The sequence below is a fragment of the Grampus griseus genome, assembly GCF_964374135.1.
Source record: "Grampus griseus genome assembly, chromosome: 11".
Taxonomy (NCBI): Eukaryota; Metazoa; Chordata; class Mammalia; order Artiodactyla; family Delphinidae; genus Grampus; species Grampus griseus.
In genome coordinates, this window is record NC_139005.1 from 20698536 (window position 1) to 20717929 (window position 19394).

A 19394-nucleotide genomic window follows, 5' to 3' on the forward strand; every position below is an offset into this window, starting at 1 on the left:
CTGACGACACAGCATGGCAGAGGAGGTTCTTGGTCTTTCAGTTACCATCAGAGGCTTAGGCTCTACCAGATTATTACACCCTGTTCATTCAAGGGTGGAGTGTCTCTAAAACATTTGAGCAGGCTCACTTACTTGAATCCTTTAATTACACCAGTGTGATCCTCTTTCTAACATTCATCATGCTAATTAGCAAGCTGCTGATTCCACCAAAGAAAATCCATCCAGTAGGTAATGAGCAAAGGGTCCCCAAAGCATTTTCTGTCGTAACCACCTCTCAAGTATGGGCTTCCTGGTTGGAGCCCACCAGACCTGCCCTGGACAGTGCACTCCTGCTCCCATCAAGGTTAGTGCCTAGCCTAAGCACTGTCACAGACTATCACAGGCTGTTCGCTGAAATGGTTCCAAAAGTGTATTATAGATGTTCAGACACATCTAGGCTGTTGAGGTATCTTGGAAGGTTACATTACTATTTGTGTACTCTTTTCAGTAAAACAGAGAAATGTGCTTGTTAGCAGGCACATGAATTTGATTAGAGAATAGTCTTGACAAAATGTGGAAAGTGGGTTTTGCCCAAATTAATGCAGCGTGTGTAGGACATGTGTGTATTATATCTGCTTAGTGCTTGTTTGCGCTATATCAACTTCATACAGCCTGAAGACTGAGTGAATCTCAGGTGTAATTTTCTAAGAAAAAATGAGGGCTAAAGATTTAAACATTTGTTACTACTGAGGTAAAGCTAAGGTTTTCACACCCACCCATACGTACAAACACTTTAAACAAGGTACAGCCTGGTGAATGCTCTGTGCAAATATTTACATATTCAAGTATGTGGTAGATGCAGTTTGGTAGTTAAACTTGATATAGATGATTTGGGGGGATAGGTTGGATATATTACCAGTGGAATAGGTGTGAGACAATGGCATGCATGTATATATTTTTTCTAAATTTTCATTCAAATTTAGCCTATATGTAGCTATAATCTATAGCTATCCCCCAAACTAAAAGTATATTGAATTTTCCACTCTGCTTACCAACATGTGGTGGTAGTTAACACATGTGGTAGTAGTTGAAGAACAATTCATAGATAAACTTGTCCTGGAAGCAGGTAAAGAAGAGAGTCAGGTAGCGGGGAGCTCTAGCAGCTGGCCCAGGCAGGATGATAAGTCAGATAGAAAGAGTGAGAGCACTGCCCTCCCAAAAGTGAAGGAGAAAGCCTCAAGGACAAAGAGCTGGCCAGCAGCATTGAAGCTGAAGATGGAAGCCAAGTAGGATAAGGGCTTGACTTTTCGCAATGAGGAGGTCCTTTGTGACCTTCCCACAGAAGAGTGAGGTAGCATTGAGTCGAGGAGTCTGAGGAAATGTAGGCTGATTTTTAAATAATAATGGTAATTTTATTTATAATGTATCTGATGTGCCTGGTCCTAAGCACTTTAGATGCATTAATTAACCTTATAGAATCTGTACTTTTCTCCTCCCATTTTGGTCTGTGCCAGAATTGAGGCACAGAATAATTTGCCCAAACTCATGTGGGTGGGGAGAGTGAAGAGTGGGGCAGAGCTCGGATTCTAACCCAAGCGTGGCTCCACCACTGGAGATTTTAACTGCCGTTCCACGCTGAAGCTTTGCTGCAGAGGAGAGAGGTCTGTGCTTATGTGTTCCTTGTCCCGTGTTGGGTGATGGTGACACAGAGACAGTCCCTCGCATTGCGGAAATCTTACAAGGTTTGCTGGGAGGATGGGTCAACAACGCATGTAGTTTCCATTGCTGTGGTGGAGTCAGGACACAGGAAGGCAGGGGCCAGTTTTCGTTGTTGGAGGTGGGAGAGGAGAATGAGGAAAGGCCTCTTGGAGAAGATGACCCTTAAACTGAGGTTCACACTGGCACACTTCAGAGTGGTGGTTTAAAGAAACCAGGTACGAGAAGCTGGATTTCATTCTTAGGTCTACGTCTTTGTGTGTTTATCAAATTTTCTAAGTACCCTTCCCCCCATGGTTGAAAACCGATTTAAGGAAACATGCCATGTGTTTAAGTCTCCAGTGAGTTTGTCATAACAAGGTATTCAACCCACAAATGTGAACGTTTTGTTGTTGTTATTTGTTTTGGCTAGGTGGGTCAGTATGCTCTATTACTCATAATTATATACAGCATTCTCTTTAGAGAAGGAAAAACCAAAGACTTCCCTCGCGTATTCTATTTTAAGAAAAAAGCAAACACAAATACACAGCAACATGGTCAGTATTTTTGGTTAAAAAATGCAGCAACCATTATGCTTTCTGTAATGGGTGGGAAAGACTCTTCTTCCATAATCATTTCTGTGCTTTCATTAAAAGCACCTTACGAGAAATGAAATTGTTGCCTAAATGAGGAGAATGGGGAAATCAGCAAAAACATTGTTCTGGAAATCTTGCCGGCCCTTCTGAGTGACTTTCCTTCTGTGCCACAGGTGCCCTCTCTCCATTATGTGGTTGTGTGATATAACTGAGTTTATTCTTTCTTGTTTATATAGTAGTTTTGTTATCTGTTCTTTAAAAGCAAGCAAATTATAACTTTTTTAAACTCAATAAATTCCATAAAACAAAGTTGTGGGGTTTAAAAAATTTTTTTTTACTGAAGTCTGGTTGATTTACAAAAGTTGTTTTAATACAGTGGCTCACTATTGTTTTTACTTTAGGGTTTATTGACCTAAATAATAGTAAGAACCATACCATGAACTAAATGGTTATCATATGTGCAGGGTCCTTTACCCACATTTTCGTTAATCTTCACAATTCTGCAAGGTAAATTTACTCATTTAACAAATGAGAAAACAGCTTTGGAGAGATTTCTTAAACTACGGAAAGTTGACTAAACGCCCAGTGGGGGAAGCTGGTCTGAGAGAATGAGGCCAACACACGGGGAAGCAGCAGAGGTGAGGGAGAGCCTGCAGTGAGCGAAGGAGGAGAGCTCAGGTGGACCGGCTGGCAGACTGGCTGGTTGGCTCTGGGTGCCCGGTGCCCCCATCTTGTGTAAGTTAGCCTTCTCTGTCTGTGTGGGTGCGTGTTTATTTGCAGGCACTTTATGGCAGGGATTTGCACTCATTACAGCAGTCAGGCAGGTGGCATTAAGGGGAAGAGTGGGTTTGGTGTCAAGATGAGTGGTTAGGACCGTGGCAAATTAGAGAGCACGCGACTTACCTGAGGGGGGCGGGTACCCTCCCCCCCCAGCTGGTTACTGCCCTTAGGATATGTGGCGGAACCAGTGTTCGACAGATCTTCTGATTTCTTCAGAGAAGCCATATGTCTGGAATTTGGGGGTGATTTCCATCCTTAAAAAAAAAAAAACACTACTTTGCCCCACCCCCCCAAAAAAACCCCCACGAACTAGAAGGTGGCTTTGTGCTTTGCAGGCTTGATCACTGGCCTCCGTTAGCTGGTGGGAGTGGGGCGGAGGCAGCGCTGAGCTCCTAGGCTTGTGAGAGAGGGCTCCTTGGCTACCTGAGGAGCCTTTGCAGCCGCTGCCCGGGCTGAGCCAGGGCAAGGGCGGTACTTATAAATGTCCTCATTTAAGTTTTACACCACAGGGGATGTAAATGTTGGACTGTCAGGATTAATCTCATTGCAAGAATAATTTAAATTCAAGCTGATTTTTTAAAAAGATTCATGGAATGAGATATTTCAATTCAGTGAATTTTTTAGATGACATAAATTCCTTTAAAACTCACTTTAAGAATGAAGGATATCAAACTGCCTACTTTAACAAACAGTATATTAAACATAATATTTGGGAGGGAGTGTTGAAGGACATTATTAGCATATTATCCTATAAATTTAGATTTTGTCCAGTAGAAAATAAGCGGTGGATGAGCACTTTTTAATGTCTCTACGGGCGGCATAAGGAAATACTGAGGCCGTTGCTTTATTAAAAGGTAAAAGATGTATATTGTTAGGGTGAATTCTGTCCTGGGTCAGTCCTGCTTCACTCCTCTTGTTTCGGCATAATAATAGGACCTTTTGTCCTGGATGATAAATTATTTGGTCACCCTATATAACATTAATGTGTTTTTTAGTTGCTGGTCCCTTTCTCATAAAGGTGGAATGAGGCAAGTGTGCTGGATGGCTTTGCTGCTTCTTGTAAAATAAAATTAATCACTGAAGCAAAGGCATCTTCACCTCAGAGTGACTCTCTGTCAGCCTTCCCTGAAGGATCTTTGCTGTTGCTGTCAGGGTTTTTACTTGTCAGCACCATTTAAAGCGTGATTGATTATTTCTACATCATAACTTTCAAAGGCATCCTCCTCGTTAACTTTAACCTACTCTCACGTCTGTATCACATTTAATTTGTGGTATGTGATGGCGGCATAGTCAAGGATCTATACTAAACATTCTTCATAATCGTCCTTAAAGGACACTTAGCAAAAGGGAATAAAACATTGATTTTAGAAAAGCACATTTCCGGGCAGACATCTTTTATTGTATAAAATTGGAGATACTGGGTGCTGCTTTCCGGATGTATCACTTTTTTTCAGAAATCATTTTTATAGTGAACACATGCTGAATAATATGATATCCCACATCTTTTTCAACTTGGAATAAATATATGGTAAGTATGTTAATCAAGTTTATGAATGAAAAAGTTTGAAGATGTAGATAAAATCTGAAAATGACAGATTGAGAATTCAGAAAGATTTTAATGGCTTAAAATAAGGGCTGAAACATTAAAAGACTAAATTTAACGGGTCAGAATATGAACTTCTGCATTTAGATTCAAAATAATAGCAGTTATGCAAGTACAGGAATGAGAAAACTTAGCACAGCTCATATGCAGAAGACCTAATGGGTTTGTTTTGAACATGAGCTCAGTATAAGCTAATAGGAAGTACTGACTGTTTAAAAGTTAGCACAAACTTTCATTTCTGGTGGTTTGTGCGACTAGATACTCTAAACTGCTCTTCCACCACAAACTAGAAATAAAAATACTAGGTAAATTATATAAAATATGGCTTTAAATGGCAAGAAAGAAACATTGGCCTGAAAGTCAAAGTGAGAACTCAGAGAGGTAAGCAAAACATCCAATATGAGAACACTTGCTGAATTCAGCAAATGTGTGTTTTGATTTCCTTGGTCTCCTATTGCTTTGGAGACAGGAGACAAAGCCCAGAGTCCATGCTAGGGAAAAAAGTTTAATAGAAGATGTCTGCACATAAATGTGGGACCACCTAAAGGCTACTTTCATAGTGTAGTGTTAAAACTAGAAATACTACTTTTCCCCTCATGTCCTCCCAGCCCCCAGCGATTCTAAGGAAAACTGCCTATCTGCTATTTCATAACCAATAACCAACATTCATGCAGGTTTACAGTCCTAATTCAGACCTACCTGGGTAGGCCAAAAAAGGGGCAGATACATATAGTTGTAAAGTGGTTCCAGCATAGTACCTCAAGGCAGAAGCAGGTGCAGATTCTTTCTGGAGGAATCTTGCTTTAACCCAGGCCTCAAAGAGTTCAAAATATATCACTACAAGAAAATTTAACTCAGAGTCAAAAATTATAAAACAGACAAGTAAAGCAAAGTGTCATGAATAGAACGAGCCAAAATAGTAGGAACAGAATTAGACACGTAGTGATCTCAGATATAGTTGTCAGACAGAGAATGTAAAATGACTTCGTTTCAAAGAAATGAGAAGGTTGGGGCTTTCCTGGTGGCGCAGTGGTTAAGAGTCCGCCTGCCGATGCAGGGGACGCGGGTTCGTGTCCCGGTCCGGGAAGATCCCACATGCCGCGGAGCGGCTGGGCCCGTGAGCCATGGCCGCTGAGCCTGCGCGTCCGGAGCCTGTGCTCCGCAACGGGAGAGGCCACAACAGTGAGAGGCCCGCGTACCACAAAAAAAAAAAAAAAAAAAGAGGTTAAAAATGTGAGTAAATAGCAAGTGAATATAAAAATGACAAAGGAGGTCTGAAAAAACTAAATAGAGCTTTGAGAAATTAAATATATAATTGGAATTTAAAAATCAACAAACAAGCTTAATGGTAAATTTTGACATAGGCAAAGAGAGAATTAGTCAACTGTAAGACAGTTCTGAGCTTTTCGACTGTGACCTATAGTAAGGAATTCATTTAGTGACATGTGTATACATATGACACACGTGTGTAATTTAAGCCAAAGTTTTGAGAAACCGATCATATCCTCCTAAGGGTAGTGTTCTGTGCTATTTTTTCTTTCTAATTTACTTTTTCATAAAAAAAAAAAAGTTGGATTTAATCTAGGAAATTTTATGAACCACATGGTCGTGACCAAAGTTTTGAAGATAACTGATTTTAATCAAGTTGAAAATATGGATACTCTACAACCTAGCATATGACCACCACTGTTCATAGCACTTTATGTGGCCCACCACAAAAAAATCTGGAAGGAAACGAAACATCGATTGTATAAAGCATAACTATGGTGTGGTGTTTTTTTGTTTTTGACCTCGTTGCGCGGCTCGTGGGGATCTTAGTTTCCCAACCAGGGACTGAACCCAGGTCCTCAGCAGTGAAAGTGCAGAGTCCTGACCACTGGACTGCCAGGGAATTCCCTATGGTGTGGTTTATACAGGAGTACTGTAGGACTGGGGTGATACTGAAAATGATGAACAACCAATACAGCGTGGGCACCACTCCGTCAGAGTGGATGCTGCCCGGAAACAGCCAGCCGCTGCCCGGAAACAGCCAGCCTCAGCCCGCACCTGTGCATGTCAGCCCTTTTTCCAGCTTTGAAAATGAATGGATCACTGATTCAGACATCAACATAATGTTGAGTGGAAAAAGCAGGTTGCAAAAAAGATCGTATATAGTCTGATTCCATTTATATGAGGTTCAGAGATTTGAGTAAACTAAATAGTACATTGTTTAGGGATACACAAACATGCGATTAGACTGTTTTTTAAAAGGCAAGTGTACACACAGAATTTAGGAGAGTTATTACCTGTTAGGGGAGGACGAGGGAGTGGATAAGGAAGCATCAAAAGGAGCTTCAGAGGTGTTAGTAATTTAGTTTTTCTTCGTAAAATTGCTTGTGGATACACGAGTGTTCCTTTGTAATTCTTTATATTTTGTACCTGTTTAACATTCAATGAAAATAATTTAATTTTTAAAAAAGCCAAGGAGGGATCAACACAGGTAATAAATCTTTTGTGCTGATCAGGCCATTTTTGGAAAGGCATCTTTAGTTTTGGGGGCCAATTTTTATGAACATTAGCAAACTGGAATATGTCCAGAGGAAAACATCCAGGGTAGTGGTATAAACGTGGTCTCGAGCCTTTCATTTTTCAGATGCAGATCACGTGGATTCTGAGTGTGGGGAGTTTTGTTCTCCCCCAGTCTGTTGGCTAGTAGAAGTGGGAAGTGAACTCTGGTCTGTAAACTCTCAGGGTAATGTGCTTTTGCTGCACTGTGCAGAAAGGCGTTCCAAAAAAAAGTCCCACAGTTGTTCTGTAGTTTGCTAAAGGTTTTGTGTTTTTCTGTCAAATGCTGTAATTGTAGACCCTGTGGCATGGTGTGATATACCAAAGAACAGCTTAGACATGGGATATTTCATTGCTGGGTCAGGCAAGCCCTCTGCTGTCCATAGCTCCTAAGGGCAGCTCTAGACTCAGGTTGTGTCCATCGCAGGGACACACACACACACACGGGTAATTTAGTTTGGTGCCTATTGGGGAGAGGCAGGCTCAGTCCAGGGTTTGCTCTTTGGCTGTGCAGGGAATCAGTTTGACCAGGGCCTTAGCTCGATAAAAACATGGAGGGCTGGGCAGATTGTGGCCTTTGTCTAGGTAATGATTACTTGAAGTAAAGGAGTAAATTAGCAATTACTGAGTGTCTGCAGTGTGCTAGCTGTTGTTGGGCATTTAATACAATTTTTTTAGAGCAGTTTTAGGTTTGCGGTAAAACTAAGGGGAGTTAAGATTTCCCCTTTACCCGCTGCCCCCCTCACACGCATAGCCTCTCCATTATCAACATTCCTCACCAGAGTGGTACATTTGTTACAGCTGATTAACCTACAGTAACACCTCTTTATCACCCAAAGCCCATAGTTTACATTGCAGTTCACTTTTGGTATTGTACATTCTGTCTGTTTGGACAGACGTATCCAAATGACATACAAATAATGATAGGTATCCACCATTATAGCCTCATACCAAGTATTTTCACTGCCCTAAAAATCCTCTGTGCTCTGCCTGTTCACCCCTCCCTCTCTCCTAACCCCTGGCAATCCCTAATCTTTTTACTGTCTCCATAGTTTTGCCTTTTCTTCAATGTCATATACTTGGAATTATACAGTGTATAGCCTATTCATATTGGCTCTTTCACTTAGTAATAGGCATTTATGTTTCTTCTGTGTCTTTTCATGGCTCATTAGCTCATTTCTTTTTAGTGCTAAATAGTATTCCATTGTCTGGATGTAGTTTATTTATCCATTCATCTGTTGGAGGACATCGTGGTTGCTTTCAAGTGTTGGCAGTTATGAATAAAGCTGCTGCAAATATCCATGTGCAGGTTTTGTGTGGACGTAAGTTTTTAACACCTTTGGGTAAATACCAAGGAGAGCAGTTGCTGGATTGTATGGTAAGAGTATGTCTAGTTTTGTAAGAAACCACCAAACTGGCTTCCAAAGTGACTGTGTCATCTTGCATTCCACCAGCAATGAATGAGTTCCTGCTGTTCCACAGTCTTACCAGCATCTGGTGTTGTCAGTGTTCTGGATTTGGGCCATTCTAATAGGTGTGTAGTGGATCCCATCGTATTAATTTGCATTTCCCTGATGACATATGCTGACTAACAATGTTAGTCATTTTCACATAAAAATATTCTGTTCCATTGGGAAGAAAGTGGTCTTACCCCATCTTACTGATGTGGAACTTAGGGAAGGATGGCTGAAATCGGTATTTGGGGGAGAGAAGGCCTTCCTGTCAGGAGAGCCAGCTCGCCGAGTCCTGGCTAGAGGCAGTGTTTGGGGGAGGTTAGGAGCACAGACTGCAGTAGCAGGGCTGGGCACATGTACAGACACTCTGCTGTTTGCTGGCTGGGGGACATAAGTTACCTGACTACCTCAAGTCTCTCGCCTCATCAGAAAACGAGGGATTGTTCTAGGAAGTAAATGAATTAATATGCATAAAGTTCTTAGAACAGTGACCTGGCACATAGAAAAGGCTACAAACTGACGTGTTTAGAGAAATGTTTTCCTGACTCTGGCCTATGGCAAGCAGTTCTCCTGGTCTCTGTGGCCCTGTAGCAGAGCCTGCCCTCAGTCTGAAGGGGGTGAGGTAGCTACATCCAGTCTGGTTTCCCCAGCATCCCAAGTTGGGTTCTCCCCGCACAGAGAAGGTAGGCGTGGCCTTGATGATTTACATACGTCAGGCCATCCTCCTCCAGGATCCTGCATCTTCCAGGGCCATTGAGATGTTGCCAATTAAAAGACACACAGCTGCACTTAGTCCTAAGAGCTTGCTATGCAGATGAGAAACTGAGGCTCAAGGAGGTTGTGACTGTTCCAAAGTCACTTCAGCAGAGCTGGGATTAGGACGTGGTCTGTGCTACCTCCAGAACGTGTAGAGGATGAGGCCAGTTTTCTCTGTGGAGCCATGGTCCACTGTGTGGATGACCTCATGTTTCTTGGGTCAGCTGGACCATTGAGACTCTGGGTTCCACATGCCCTTTGGGGCCTATGAGGTGCAGACTGTGCCGGCTTCCGAGTCATGCCAGGGCAACTTGCCTCTTCTGTGAGTACCTCTGCTGCCCGCTCCTCTTAACCCAGTTTCTTTCTAAATTGTGCGGAGATTAGACATCCATTGGCTTCTTCCGTGAGTTTCCCTCGTGCCTGACCTATCGTGTCCTGTGGTCATTGGCTTCTCACAATCCTGATGAAGTTCTTTGTTACTTGCTGCCACTTCCGTTGGCTTTAATAATTTTCCCTTCTTCATTGCCATTTCCCCCCTTGTGACCCTTGTGTGTTTCTGCCATATTTCCTGTACCTGGGGGTCCATCACTAGGCAGTGAGCTGGTACGAAGGGGGACATGGTATGAACCGAATCAACGATATGTCATGTGATCTGTGCAGTCTTGCCTCTCAACTTTCTTTTGATGAGCCTGGAGCCGAACAGGACATTATTAACACAGCATTGCAGTCAGTACCATATGCTTTCAGCAAGGGGAGAGAGTACACCAGAAATGGACCAAAAACTGTGGGAGACTGTAATTCCAGAAATGATCTAAGGACGTCCCTTCCCTAAAACACTAAGGCAGGAAATGATAAGGTTTCAGAAATAGGTAAAGTGTGGTCTGCACAAGTGCCTGGCATAAGTAGTGTTTAAACATAAAGATACTCTTTTCTTCAGCTTAAGGTAGCTTTGTTGCTTACGCTTTTCTTTTCACCGAAATGAGGACATTTATTCAAGATTAACATAATCATGAAATAGTGCAATTTAGGAAATTAGCTAATTATTTAAAGCATGCTTGAACATGCCAACATACTATAGTAATTTTCAATTTTAATAGTAGAATATTCCTTGCTCTCTATTTTTTGCCTTTTAAACATATGCTACAAATTTTCTACCAACTCTCGTTTTAAATGGAGGATGGAAATCATTGTCACTTGAAACTAATTCGTGTTATTTAAAAAAGAAATCCCTCATATTTGAACTCACTCTTCTTTATGGCAGGGTCTTTTTAAAATGAGTTCTTTTGAGACCATTAGGAAAAAAAATGGGAGAAAGTTTAAAACGTCCATGCAGAGAACCTTCCAGTCAGAACTGTCAGGTCTTTAAAAGCAGTCTTGGGATTTTTCTTGTTGTTTGGTAACAGTATTGAACAGATGGTTAGTTGATAGCAATAAAGCTGGATAATCAAATCTGATAAGCTAAGAAGAGGTTAACTAGAGCAACCTGTAGTATTTAGAAAAATTTCCAGGGTGATTGGGGAGTGGTGGCTGAAATCAACATTTGAGATTTCATTTGTGTTAATACAAAAATAAAAAGCCACAAGTTTGTTTGCTAATTAACAATTGTTTTCTTTCATTTAAAAAATAACCCCCCTCCCACCTACCCCCACCCCGATCCAGTCCCTCCTTGTAGGGAGAAAAGGAAGGGAGAAATTTGTCAGCCAGCTGCCTGCGTTGCCACCTCAGGAAATAGCATGTCAAATTCCTGCTTTCTCTAGACCCTCCTCCTGGCCTTCCCTTCCTCCTCATTTATTGAGTGTGCCAGATTTGGTGCTAGGTGCTGGGACTATAAAGAAGAAATGAGACATAATTCTGTGGTGCAGTAGGGGAGTGGGTCTAACAAATAACACAGAACAGCGTGGAAACCTCCGAAGAATCCTTTCAGTTTGTTTAGAGAAATTGTATGTGCTGAAGGGCTGTTCACAACCTTATCGGGGCTTTTTTTTTTTTTTTTACCTTTGTAGTTTACTTCATTTAAATTAAAAGCCAGTTAACTTCTTTGTGTTTTTCCCAAGCTCAGAAGGCATCTCTTTCAGAGGGGTGTAGCGATTCCGCCTAAATTCTTCTGCAAACTCACTGTGCCTTTGCAGAGCCTTGTACTTTCTGAGCAGCAGTAAAGACAGCTTTATAATGTCTCCTTTGCAGAAGGAGCCTGCTTCTGCTTCCTTTTCCATTCTTCAGGTCTTTTTCCTTTGTAACATTTCTATCAGTTTGATGTTTTCTCTTAAAACTTTGGCCCAGCCATGTGTTCTGTCCTAATCACTGGACCACACCAAGGATCATACTGTTCCTTTCTTTAATATGTCCCAGTATCACATTTGTCTGATAAGTGTTCTATAGGGAAACACAGCTTCTGTTAGTGTGGTTATGTTTGTCTTTAATCTATATGCATTTAACAGTGTGTTTGGGTTTTTGCCAACTCCAATTGGAGTAAAAGATCTTCAGTAAAGACACCTAGATAATTTGGTGAATACTTTATCCAAACTCTGTAGTTCATCCTCTGAAAACAACTCTCTGGTGTGTGGGATATGAACGTGTTATCCAGGGGAAAGTAATCATTGGATAGCTTGTCTTGGTAAAGTTTATAAAATGCATTTGTAAAATGCATTGGTAAAGTTTATAAAATGCATTTCTCAAATTGGCCTAAAGAAAAATGATTGCTCAGCTATTTAAAAGACAATTGATCATGGCCTTTGCTTGTCGTATCCTTCTCCTTTGTTATTCTTCTGAGTTCCTGTATGACATTTAATAACAAATCAGAAGACTAAAGTAACAAGGATGCATTTGAATTCCTATGGTTTGTGGATCAGTTTATTAGGCCAGAAAGGGAAGGGGCAATAGAGTGAGAACACTTATTACTAGGACCTGCCTGGGTTATGTGAACTAACCTGGGATGGGAGTCTGGTAGGAAAAAAGCAGGATCTTTGAAATCTTGTGCACCTGAATTCAAATCAGGTGAACCTGGAAAGGAACCAAATCTTTCTGAAATCTTAGTTTCCTCTTCTGCCAAATGGGGACTGTAGGATTTACCCTCACAGGGTTGTGAATAGTGGCTGGATTGTACAGTGTGTGGCCAGGCACTTATTTACTGTGTGCCTATTATTACTTCTTAAAGGGCAGGGACTGTGTTCAAATCAAGTCATCTAATCTTTCTGAATCTCAGCTTTGTCATCTGGGGACTTCTAACACATTAATATGAAAAAGCTCAGAAAATTTACAACATAATACAAGTATAATGACTTATTTCACAAAGGCTTCCTGAATATCCACCAGGATATGAACTCTACTATAGGCTTTCTTTTTCAAGTCTCTTTGGTGCTTCCAAAACATTTATTTGGTATTATTATTACTAGATATTAGTTACATCTCACAAATATTGCACAGTTGATAGAAAGGAATACATATCTTATTTACCTTTATAATTTCTCCTGTATTTTAAATGTAGTAAGGGCTTAGTAAATGTTTATTAAAAGTGAATTTTTTTGTTGTTATTACCATTGCCCTCTGCTTTACAAACTGATATAGCTGATAGCATCATAATGGATTCATTTCCACAGAAAATCTACCTCATTGTCTCTGTAGTCATTTTATGGTTTTAACATTACATATGGAATATGTAAAACCCAAGATACTTTTCTTATTACCATCGTATGTTGCTCTTAGCAGAGCTGAATTATATTCAGAGATGTACGATGTCTGTGAGTTTTCGTATCGAAGAAGAAAAAAAAAACTTTGAATGTTCCTACCCTTCTTTCCAATTTTTGTATTTGTGGTTTTAATTTATTTTGTGAATACTTATGAAAATGTGCTATCGCATTTTATTTACAGTTGGGTATTTAGAGTTGAATATTTAGATGGTTTTCTCTTTTCCATAAGAAAGAAGTGTGCTTTTTGAACTTTTCTGGCATCTTGGAGAGTAGAGAGTAGCTTCCTCCAAACCTTTAGACTTTTTCTTATATCACCTGTGAGACTTGAACAGCCAGAGCAGTAAGCTCTTTTCTGGTTTCTACAGTAATAAAAATGACCCTACTGTCCATTGATTACCCATCCTGGTGGGCCTAGTTTGGAGGAAGGAAGAGAATATATCCAGCAATTAATCGGCAGCCATTAAGAGACATCTACAAGCAAATGAAGGGCCTGCATTCTTTACTGATGAAAAAAAAAAGAAAGAAAAAAAGGCAACACCTCTTGAAACTGGACTTTACTTTGCTCTTGAGTTGTTCTTAGTCATTCTGTTTTACTTGTGCTCAGTGTGTAGGAGTTGCAGTAAGCTGATATTGTGTTCATTTACGTCAACAGCTTCTGTTTGCATTCTTATAGACTAATTTAAATAAAGGCTGTGTGGGTGATAGTAGAAATATTAGTTATCTATAGCTGCAAACAAGCTGCCCTGAACTTAGGGACTTACAAACAATAAACGGTTTTTATCTCACCTTGTTTCTCTGGATTAGAAATCCAGGAATGTCCTAGGTGGGCAGCTCTGGCTCAGGATCTTTCATAAGGTTGCAGCCCAGATTTCCTCCCGTATTGTAAGTAGTCCACAGGAAGTCTTCACTGGGGCTAGAAGATCCACTCCCAAGGTGGTTTGCTCACAAGCCTGGCAAATTTGAACTGGTTATTGGCAGGAGGCCTCTCTGTTCCTTACCACGTGGATTTCTCTGTAGGGCTGCTTGAATGTCAGTATAACATGAATAAGTGATCAAAGAGAGCAACATGGAAGCTGCATAGTCTTTTATGACCTAGTCTGGAAGTCACACATCATTTCCACAATATCCTACTGGCTCTACAAGTTAACTCCACTCATGTGGGAGGAGAATACACAAGGATATGAAGACCAGGAGGCAGGGATATTTGGGGATTATCTTGGAGGCTGGCTACCAAAGTAGGAGAATGTCTGATCCTTACACATATTTACAAGTGTCCAGTGGATGTTTAAATAACCTTAATTTTAACTTTAACAAAAATAATATAATTATTGGAATGTAGAGGTTTCCAATTTTTATCCCTTTTTTCCCAAATTGCACATGTTGGTATAAGTTGATTATTGGTCTGTTTCAATTGCTTATATAATACCTATTTTTCAGAGATGTAGTCATAGAATTACATCTAGGTAAAAGAAATCGTTTAGCTAGGCAGGGCTTTCACTGATGATAAGCTCAGCACCTCTCAACAACCCGTTACCATTCTGTAAAACCCTCTGAATTCATCGAGCCCTCAGTTGACATTTACTGAGCACCTCTGATGTGCTAGGCAATATCAGTGCAAAAGGTCTCTGCCCTCAAGCAGAGCCAACAGTTTGTTATAATCTGTGCTAAATATGACAGTAGAGATACATAGTGGAGATGGTGAGGTCGGTTGTTGAAGGTCATGGGCTCTGAAGTCCGTTTGCCTAAGTTCAGCTCCTGGCTCCCCTCCTTATTAGCTGTATGACCTTGGACCAGTTATTTAACCTTGCTATTGAGTTTTCTTTCCCGATTTTCCCTTATTACAGCCTGCCTACCTCATCAGGCTGTAAGGATTTAGGAAGCCGTGCCAGTGAGTAGTGTTAGCCAGCCACTTGGGAGCACCTGGAATGATCAGTTTGGATGAGGGAAGGTTCCAGGGGCTGGGAGACTTTTGGGTAGTCTCTTGGAGGGTGAGTTGGTGGGGCCTCGGCACGGGACACCAGCATGAAGGAGGGCTAGAGGCCGAGGGGCTGAGCCATGGGTGAGGCTGGGCATGTCATGTGGTGGCTTCGGGAGGGTGTCTGGAAATGAGCTAGCGGCATCCTCTGCGAGGATGCAGAGAGGCTCATGTAGAGCACCGGGACGTCTGCTCTCTGAGAGCACCCCAGTTTAAATCCCAGCTTTCTTACCGCCTCTGTGAATACTCTCACAGTTGCCAGATCTTACGTCTGTATTTGCAGTGAGGAAAATATTGTCACTGCAGTTACGGGCCAAACAAAAGAAGTTTGAACTTCTTTGGTGGAGGCTTTTAAAAACACTAGAATGATAGGATTTGTTCTTTTTTTGTTTGCTTTTTTAAAGTGGTCTGGCTAAAGGGTGGACGATGGGTTGAATAGTTAGGATGGTTGCAGTAATTGGTGGGGAGACGACTGAGACCTCACTGGGGACTAGAGAGGTGAGGAGAGGTTTATCAGAGCTGAGTCCTGAGGACTGAGTCCTTCCTGTCGGGTGTGGCATTTCCCACATTCCTAGGCCACCGGCAGAACTAGGACACATGCTGTCCTATCCTAAAGAGCCTCGACTCATCCAGAATTTTACAGTTATAAAAATCTGAAAAGGAGAGATTTTAATGTCAGCATATATGTAAGTTAGTGTCATTTTGAATTATATATGAGGGAATAAGCATCATAATCATCTTGGCCTTTAAATGTCTGGCTCTGGTAGTGATAACGTTATTTTATGGACAAAAGAAGATAACGATTATGTCAATTCTAGAAACTACTTTTCAGGTGCCCACTTCCCATTTCCAAAAAACTTTCTTGAAAACAAAACTTAAAAGAGTGGTGAGGCTTTAAAGAAGAAAAGATGGATAGGAAAAGAAATTTTGAATTAGATAAATAAGAATCCCTTTGCCAACCAAACTGGATTCCAGATAGCTTCTAGGCCCAAGGTGGGAATCAGGGTGGTTAGTCTATTTCGCCTCTTCTCACATGGCTCTGAATTCGCCACCCAGTCCTCTGCCAGTCCTCTCTCCCAGCAGAGTTGACCCTTCCTCACTTTTTGGGTGATATAATTGTCCGTGGACAGGCTCTTTTACCAAAGGTGCATCAGCTTCAAATGTGTCTGTCTTCTAGCTTCTTTAGGAGGTAGGTCTAGTTGAAGCCAGATGGCTCTAACCCATCTAATAGAAGAGAATGAAACAGGAATTCTATGGTATCTAGTTGGCTTAAAGCCTGTTCATTTTCATTAGAAAAATATTTTAATGTGACTGCTACTCTCTCTGTTTTAAAACTTGGAAGCATGCACTAATGCACTTGCAGCTATGACACCATGGAAAAAGTAATCTGGAAATGAATGGCATTTTTATAACAACTATTAACTTATATGAAGTACTTGTCTAGTAACCAGATTTGGAAACAGTGTCTCCGTCCAGGGCTGTAGAAGCTGAGCAGGGAGAACCCGGCTCTGGAAGGGAAAACTTTGGGCTGACTTCCCGCTTCCTCAGTTATGTTTGAAATGTATATATGTATATATTTTCTTTTTTTTTTTTTTTTTTTCAAAACAGCACATCAAAAATTTTTGTTACAATTCAACATGCTGTTCTAACAGTGCTGTGGCCAAGTCACCCAACGTTTTCTTCACTTTCCTTCCACACAAGTTAATTTGTTTCACAAACTGGAACTAAAGTATATTCAAGTCATTCAAATGCAAGCTACATAGATTCCTTATAAGTTACTGTATTAAGGTAGAAAAGAGATGCAAGAAAAAAAGACATCACAGAACTTATAGGATATCAAAATACTGGTACACAGTCTTTCCCAAGCTGCTTCATAATGATCCTAAAATTACCAGCATGAAAAAATAGTACAAGAATAAGGTTTATGGCTCCTTCAACTCTGTGTCTATCATAATAATTACTGTAATACTTATTGTTGTAATAATTCTCATAATTATCCTCAGAGGGCTTCCCTGGTGGCACAGTGGTTAAGAACCCGCCTGCCAATGCAGGGGACACGGGTTCGAGCCCTGGTCTGGGAAGATCCCACATGCCACGGAGCAGCTAAGCCCGTGTGCCACAACTACTGAGCTTGGGCTCTAGAGCCCACAAGCCACAACTGCTGAGCCCGCGTACCATAACTACTGAAGCCTGCGTGCCTAGAGCTCATGCTCCGCAACAAGAGAAGCCACCTCAATGAGAAGCCCACGCACCGCAACGAAGAGTAGCCCCCGCTTGCCACAACTAGAGCAAGCCCACTCACATCAACAAAGAGCCAATGCAGCCAAAAATAAATAAATAATTAACTAATTAATTAATTAAAAAAAATTATCCTCAGAAGGATCTCTACGAAACCGGCAAAAACGACAGCTACATCTAAATCTTTGCTCTCTTGATCGAGTCTCAGTGTCATTCTGCTGTGGTTCTCTTTGAGAGTCAGACCAAGGAACTCCTTTGCCATAGCGTTTTTTTAATAGATTGGATCAGCCCCTCCATCTTATCTCTCTGATCAGTTAACACAGTCCTCACCACTCTCCTATAGGGTATGTTTTCACCAAGTAACCACCCAGTTGGTTGAGGTGGGCATTCTGGTAGAATGAATGACAACTTGATACTAGGGTTGAGCGTCAAGTTACAGAGGTTCTTTATTAACACTTCAGGCATAGGTTGAGAGGCAACTGGAATTGCCTGGGAATTTTCATCAATGGACATTTGAGGAGACTCCAGGGTCCAGGTTGGGTTAACCTCAGATGAATCCATTGGGAGTCTTGTCACAGCTTGAAGCTCCTCCTAGACCTTTGGGTTCCAGTGGAAGGTGATGCTTTAGACTCAGATTGCTACAAAGTAGCCTGGAAGAACTATAGAGTTAAGAAAGAGGGAGAAAAATCCAAGCTGACACACCATGGTGAGAGAAGAATCCAACCAATGTATATATTTTCTGATAGCTTGCATCACATTTGGGGTCCACCAGTTCTTTCTCCTTACACTATTTTTGTTTTTAATATTTATTTATTTGGTTGTGCCGGGTCTTAGTTGTGGCTCGCAGGCTCCTTAGTTGTGGCATGCATGTGGGATCTAGTTCCCTGACCGGGAATCAAACCCAGGCCCCCTGCATTGGGAGCATGGAGTCTTAACCACTGCACCACCAGGGAAATCCCCTTACACTATTTCTAATTTGATATTTCATATTATTTCATAGCTAAGAACTTAAGGATTGTTCACTTTTGGGGGTGGTGTTTCCTATTCATAATAAAAGTAGTTCAGTGTCTTGGTATATTAAAAAAATATGGTTAATGGAGGATGGTCTTGTTACTAAAGTAAACCTTTCTATAAATAAATGCAGAAACATCTGCATTAAGGGCATAGTCTGAATGTGGCAGACATAAGAATTGCGTCAATTCCTGTCTTGTGGCCAAGATTTCTTTCTTTGGCTTTCTTTATAACTAATGTCATGGCAGAGTTTCACATTCTCACAGTATCATGCAATAGAATGGTCAAAAGAACTGGTGCCAAGTTACCCTCTTTCTTAGGTTAGCCAATGGTTGTCAGTTGTACTCACCAAGGAAGAATGCGGCATGTTTTTGTTTTTATTTTTTAAGACTGAAAACCTGAGCTCTCTTCAACTTCAACTTCATTTTTAGGCCCTGGCTTTAGGCAATTTTCCAAACGTCTGACTGCTAAACTGCTTTCAAGAAATTATTGTGGTATTGCAGGGAACTTTGGTCAGGAGAAAAAGAAGGCACAAAGTCTTTCCTAGAACACCATGGGCCCATCAAACAACCTTTTAAAGAAACAACTAAAATTCCTTTTTCAAAGGCACAAAAATACTAATTCAAACCAAACCAAACAAATCTACCCCACAAGTACTGCAATTCAAATGACTAGCGGAGAGGGCCCAAGAGGGGAGAAAAAATTGTTTTGGAAAAACCATTTGAAGCTAAAAGCTTGTGTATTTTGCTCTTTGATTAGAAGTTAAAATGGGGTGATGTAGCATTTCTAAGATAAAAATTAGCCAGGACTGTAAGGACACTGTGTACCTTTTCAGGTGCCTGTGTAGCTCCTCCTAGAATACCTGTCTGGTGCTCTACCCTTCCTCAAGACTACCTCACACTGCTCCCACTTGGGGACTCCAGCACGGCAAGGTGAGTCTGGAAATCTGTACTCCTTGCATACATCCTAGAAGTGTATCACTTACAGTGACTTTTTTAAGAAAACTTTTCAAAGTCTTGGGAGACTTTCAGAGATTGTGTTCACTGGTGAATCATCATTTATAAACCCTTTATTTAA

General features: G+C 41.1%; 1 protein-coding gene across 1 annotated transcript in view; it reads left to right on the forward strand.

The window, feature by feature from the left end:
- The first annotated feature begins 19226 nt into the window (after window positions 1–19226).
- Window positions 19227–19394, forward strand: part of RASSF8 (Ras association domain family member 8) — an 87178-nt gene continuing 87010 nt past the window's right edge. The window contains exon 1 of the mRNA XM_082665092.1: window positions 19227–19249. The gene's annotated coding sequence lies outside the window, so the exon portion shown is untranslated. The remainder of the gene's footprint in view (window positions 19250–19394) is intronic.